At 47.8% G+C, this 6,236-nt stretch overlaps 1 protein-coding gene across 4 annotated transcripts in view; it reads right to left on the bottom strand.

Annotated features, from left to right (window-relative positions):
* MYBPC2 (myosin binding protein C, fast type) overlaps nucleotides 1-6,236 on the bottom strand; it is a 106,491-nt gene that overhangs the window by 99,141 nt on the left and 1,114 nt on the right. The window lies entirely within an intron of this gene.

The following is a 6,236-nucleotide window of genomic DNA, read 5'->3' as shown; positions in this document are numbered from 1 at the left end:
CCTGCAGGCTATCTCCGACGGCTGTGGAGAGAAATGTGATTTCAGCTTATCCGTTAAGTCTTTAAAAGATACAGCTTTGATGTCAGCTGGTGCCACCAGTGACCGGGCGATGTCGAAGACATTCTTCCCACACGAGCTGAGAAGGGTCGCCTTTTTCTTCTCCTCCGTCGAGATGTCATTTGCCTCAAGATGGAACTCAAACCTTGACAGGTAAGCGTCCCAGTCTTTGGTAGTCGGCTCGAACGCTTCGAACCTCTGGCTGTTCGCGGCCATCCTTATGCGCACAAGCGGAGTCACCGGATCTGGTGCTGCTTGCGGCTGGCCTGCCTCTGCGATCTCACTGTTGTCCGTCGTGGGGTCTGTACTAGCGGGGCTGCCTACCCGCACTAGTATCCCATCCTCGTCGCCAATTGTTAAGTCGCGAGCTTAACAAGAAGTCGGAGAGTGATTTCAGCAAGAATGCGGTTTATTTCTTCAGCTCAGTTACTTCTCCAACACGGTACAACAATCGCCAGCCAGAACTCATCAGAGAACAGAGACAAATTACATACACTGGCTTGTTCATATTTAAACACTCCCGGCTAGTGTAGCCACACCCACTGTACAGTAATACAACCTATGAGGTTGAAGAGATACGTCCAATCAGGAGCAATCCCGCTTTGCAAGCTGATTGGCAGACACATTCTGGGCTAGGGCTCCTATTGGTTACATTAGGATCCTAGCCCAGGGCGAAGCTTAACATGGTATCTCAATTAGGCGATTCGCATAGCAGTTCATGCATACAAGTCAATACATAACATGGATAACAGTGAAATAGAAGCATCATGGCATATGGTGAGCAACTCCTTTGGCCTGCTGTAAGCCCTATCCTGATGATATGTTTTACCACCCATATCAGGAGCACAGGCTGCATGCAATCCTGACAAACGTAGCTGCCATTTCATCTGAAAGGGACAGGCTATGCACAATGCTGTCCCTTTCAGACAAACTGGTGATTGGGCCGTTTTGGGGAGGGGCTGTGGCTCAGTGGTACAGCATCTGCTTGGAATGCAGAAGGTCCCATGTTCAGTTCCTGGCACTCCAGTTGAAAGGATGGGGTAATGGGAAAAACCACTCTACCTGAGGCCCTGCAGAGCCACTGCCGGCCAAAGTGGACAGAACCAACCTTGATGAACCAATGGTCTGATTCAGTTTAAGACAGCTTCGTTTGTTCATGTATGCATATGGAAGAATCATGTGTAGGGCACCCTCCCTCTACATGTGATAAATGTAACACAAGAAGATGAAGACAAAGACAAAGAAGAAGAAGTCAAAGAGGTTGCTGGATTTATACCCCGCCCTTCACTCAGAGTCTCAGAGCAGGTTACAATCTCCTTTCTTTCACCTCCCGACAACAGACACCCTGTGAGGTAGGTGGGGCCGAGAGAGCTCTGAGAGAACTGCTCTTGAGAGAACAGCTCTGAGAACTTGTGACTGACCCAAGGTCACACCAGCAGCGGCAAACCCGGTTCTCCAGATTAACCACTACATCAAACTGGCAATTTATGTCTTGTCCAACAGGTTGTGCGGGTTTATGCCGGGCTCGAAAAACTTGCAAAACCCACCGCTTATAGTACAACTGAAAACCATGTTATGTCCCGAGCAACAATAGCTCTATCAAACCACTTTCAATGGATTGCTCTGGCTGGTAGCTGGAAGAATGTAAGGAAGTGCAGCAATTATTTTGTTTCCGATATAAAGTAGCATTCGTATGTCCATCACATAATTCGCACAGTGGGTGTCCAGAAAAAGAATCTGCTGCATGGATCCCTTCTCTGTGGTCAAGGCCGAAGATATAAAATAGCATCTTCCCTAGTGCTCGGAACAAGAACAAACAGCTGCAGGATTGACATCAAACATTCCTAAACCTACAGTCCCTACCTGGAGAAGCAAAGAGACAGATTGACAAAATCATATGGGTACCCAGAGATTGTCTTGCACGGGACAAGCTCAGAAGGGAAAGTAACAGAACAAAACCTACAGCGCCTGGCTAAAACCTCCTTAGGACATCATCAGGGATCTACAACCTCTCCTGCAAGATGAAGATCCTTCCCTGTCACAAATGTAGGGTAGTAAGATCTTTCCCTGCTTACAGACTTGCCCCAACCGAAAGGAACTACTAACCAGCAACAATGGACCACCAAGATAAGCTCTGGAAAAAAAGCTTTGTGTGAGGCCCCCCCTGCAGCTGCTACCCCCCTTCTCCACGCCACCAGGAGTCTTTCCAAAAAATCGGTTCTTGCTCGATTGCTATAGCATCGAAACATTACAGCCCTCTAGAGAAGAAGAGGAGGAGGAGGAGGAGGAGGAGGAGGAGGAGATTGGATCTATACCCCGCCCTTCACTACCCAAAGGTGTCTCAGAGCGGCTTACAAATTCTTTTCCCTTCCCCTCCCCACAACAGACACCCTGTGAGGTAGGTGGGGCTGAGAGAGCTCTGACAGGAACTGCTCTTTTTCAAGGACAGCTCTTATCAGAGCTAGGCTTGCCTAAGGTCATCCAGCCAGGTGCAAGTGGAGGAGTGGGGAATCAAACCCAGTTCTCCCAGATTAGAGTCTGCGCATTTAACCACTACACCAAACTGGCTCTATTGCTGCAGTTTACTGGTTTCTCTGAATTCCCAGCATTAATTTTTTTTTAAGTCTCTAGTCTGCAGAACTATAAGGGGAAAGGTACATCCATTACACCGCCACAACAAAAGATCCAGAGACTTTTTTTAAAAAATGAAGCGAAGAATTCATATGGAGTAATAAATCATGGCAATAGATGACTACAACGCTCAAGCCAAACTTCAATTTGTTCTGCCTCTGGTTTCAGACATTCTTACATATTGCAACACCAGCAGCAAATACGATGTTTTTCACAGTCACATAGGAAAAAAACAAGTCTCTGCCTGGGGGGTGGGGGGGGGGGGGGCAGAGAGAGGCAGTGTTTGCAAGGAATCAATGCAAGCAAATGTGCATATTTAAAATTAGATTCGAGTGAGGATGAGGGCTACACCACAAACACATCACTTCCTTTCTGGCGTCTTGTTCTTCTTGGTAGGCCTGCACCTGTTTCCTGCTTGCTCCATCAAGCTGGGTGGATAGCACCTGCCAGGTGACAGTGATCTGTGACGCATCTAAGACTGTGGCACAGAGCCATGGAAAAGCTCTGTATCCCATCTCCCCCTCCTCCCTGGCACCAAAACAATAGCTCTCGGGCTGGGTGCCATGTTCCCACAGCCTCATCTGTTCCACCCTCTTGGCACACTTCCCAGGTGGCATCCAGCACTCTCTAGCAGAGTACATTGCTCTAAAGCCCAGCCTGTACTCCTCCATTAGTGCTGCGGAGAGGACACATTTCCCATGTTCTGCAGTGAGCTCCTGTACCCTCAAGATCAGCACACAGTGTTCCGCGAGAGGAGAAATGGAGCCACAAAAGCCATAAACCATAAAGATGTGCGGAGCACTAAACTCTGGCAAATTATCTGAGCCACGTACTCAGGGCCGGCTCCAGCTTATTTTGCACCCTAGGCGAGGATCCCTTCTGGGGCCCTGTGCACCCACCAATTGTCAAAATAAATGCATTTTAGGAAGAATGAAAACCCCAAATAATCAAGAAACTCCTGGAGTACAGGGCCGGGTGCAGTTTGGTGCCCCTAAGGGCTGTCCGGCTCTAGGCGAGTGAGTGAGCCGGCCTAGTGAGTGAGCCGGCCCTGCACGTACTGAATCCCTTCCCAAGGTATTTTGTAGACTGTACCAAGATGTGAACAAAGGGGCATATCCCAGAATCCCTTGCAATATCATAAAGGACAGTAGAGAACAGCAAACACAACCTAAGACACTTCTGCACTTAACCAGGAATCCTTTATTCTCTCTCTCTCTCTCTCTCTCTCTCTCTCTCTCTCTCTCTCTCTCTCTCTCTCTCACACACACACACACACACACACACACACACAGAGAGAGAGAGAGAGAGAGAGAGAGAGAGAGGGAGAGGGAGAGAGGGAGAGAGAGAGAGAGAGTCTTAGGAGGATTCAGGGCGAAACTATTAACTAAGATGGCGCTCAGTGGTGGTCTATTCAGTAGTGCTTACTGTCTGGAAAGTGTTCTTAGGATTGACCCGGGGGGGGGGGAGGAATTGCCTTATTCCATCCTGTCTTTTGGGCCTAACTCTTCCTGTGTCCTTCATATATCCAGATTAATTTTCTACTTTCAGGCTAATAGCTTGAGACTAGCTGCCACTGATGACGTCCCTCCCTCCACTTATCTGTAGATGGTCCAAACATGGGAACAAGAGTCGCCCATACTATACGTCATGTCATCACAGGTGTGATTTGGCTTGGTTTCCGCAGGAATACCCTTTTGATGTGCATTTCAGATCACCAGATCAAAAACAACCTTTTTAGTCATAGGTGGATAAAATTATGAAGCTTAAACTAAACCAGAGTGTTGGGGTTTTTTCCTAGTACTTATATATCAGGTAGCGCTGACTCCCACCGATTCTCCCCTCAGGAAGTGGGAGACCCCCTTCCAAGTGCAGGTACACAGTTATCAGTGAGTACTACCACACACACACACATACAAACACACACACACACAGTATTGTATATTTCCATACTGCTCTGACAAAGTGTGCTCTAGTCCATAAAAACCTTATGCTGAAATATGTGGGAGTCCTTAAGGTGCCACAAGACTCCAGGGCTTCAGGCAGAGAAAGATATTTTTCCATCACCCCTCTATCTGAAAACCTTTAATAGGAGATACCAGGGGCTGAACCTGGGACCTTTGGCACACAAACTTTGTGCTTTATCACTAAACCACAGCCTGTCCCCAGCTAAACAGCTTTATATACAGATAGGAGATGATTTATTAGCCATGACCAACACATTGGAGTATGCATGCGAGCAAACTATTCGCTAGCATAAAGTGATGTAGCCACCTGTTGATTTATGGGGGGGAGCATTGCCCCAGCTGGTTATTTCTAAAGTCATTTTTTATGTGCAGAGAATAATAGAAATGGCCTCTAACCCCATTTATCTGTTATTATACTACCATCAATATATATGATTCCAGTACAGTTTCTAATCTAAATTTATGTTCTGAAGAGCCATTATAGCATCAAGGTTAGCATGTTAGACTGGGATCCATGAGACTCGGGTACGAATCCCTACTCTGCCATGGCAGCTTGCCATGTGACGCTGCACCAGTCATTCTCTCTTGGCCTCACCTACCTCACAGGTAGGGTTGCTGGATCTGGATTGGGAAATGCCTGGAAATTTAGTGGGTGGAGCCTGGAGAGGGCAGGGGGGTTGGGAGCAGAAGGGCTTCAGCAAGGTACAATGCCATAGAGTCCACTTCCCAAAGCAGCCATGTCCTCCAAGGGAACTGATCTCTGTAGTCTGGAGAGCAATTGTAATACTGAAAGATCTCCAGACCCCACCTGGAGGTTGGCAATAGGGTTACCAGCTCAGGGTTGCTAAATACTTGGAGGTTTGGGGGTGGAGCCTAAGGAGGGTGGGGTTTGGGAAGGGGAGGGACTTCATGCCATAGAATCCACCTTCCAAAGCAGCCATTTTTTCCCCAGGTGAACCGATCTCTTGTCACTTGGAGACCAGTTGTAATAGCTTAAGATCCCCAGCCACCACCTGGAGGTTGGCAACCCTAGATGGCAACAGTGTTCCCTCTAAGCTGAGTTAGTGTGAGCTAGCTCACCGTTTTTTAGCCTCCGGCTCACACATTTTTGTCTTCGCTCAGGAAGGAGGGCCCCAGAGCAAACTGATTTATGCAGTAGTCTAATTGCTCGCTCACCACTTTAATGCCGGTAGCTCACAAAGTAGAATTTTTGCTCACAAGACTCCACAGCTTAGAGGGAGCATTGGTTGGCAACCTTACTCACAGGGTTGTTGTTGCAAAGGTAAAATGGAGGAAGGGAGAATGATGTTGTAGGCCACTTTGGGAGAAGATTGGGACATCATTACCTAGATAGTGACGTGGGGAAAAGAAAAAAATTGAAGGGGAGGGCCAAGGTAATGAAGGACGACTGTACAATTGTACACAACTGGGCTTTCCTTTCAGTTGGGATCATCAAATGCTTTAGGGAAAGGTGGGTTTTGAGGGTGAACCAATGCAAACCAGGACGGAATGTGCGTCTTCCCCTCTGCAAGAGCGCGGGTTAGCAAATTAAGCTGAAAATTGCAGGGTATGCTGTTGAGGGGG

Source organism: Gekko japonicus, unplaced genomic scaffold (genome assembly GCF_001447785.1).
Source record: "Gekko japonicus isolate JY-2015 unplaced genomic scaffold, Gekko_japonicus_V1.1 scaffold1068, whole genome shotgun sequence".
Lineage (NCBI taxonomy): Eukaryota > Metazoa > Chordata > Lepidosauria > Squamata > Gekkonidae > Gekko > Gekko japonicus.
This window is presented reverse-complemented; position numbering and strand designations above follow the sequence as displayed.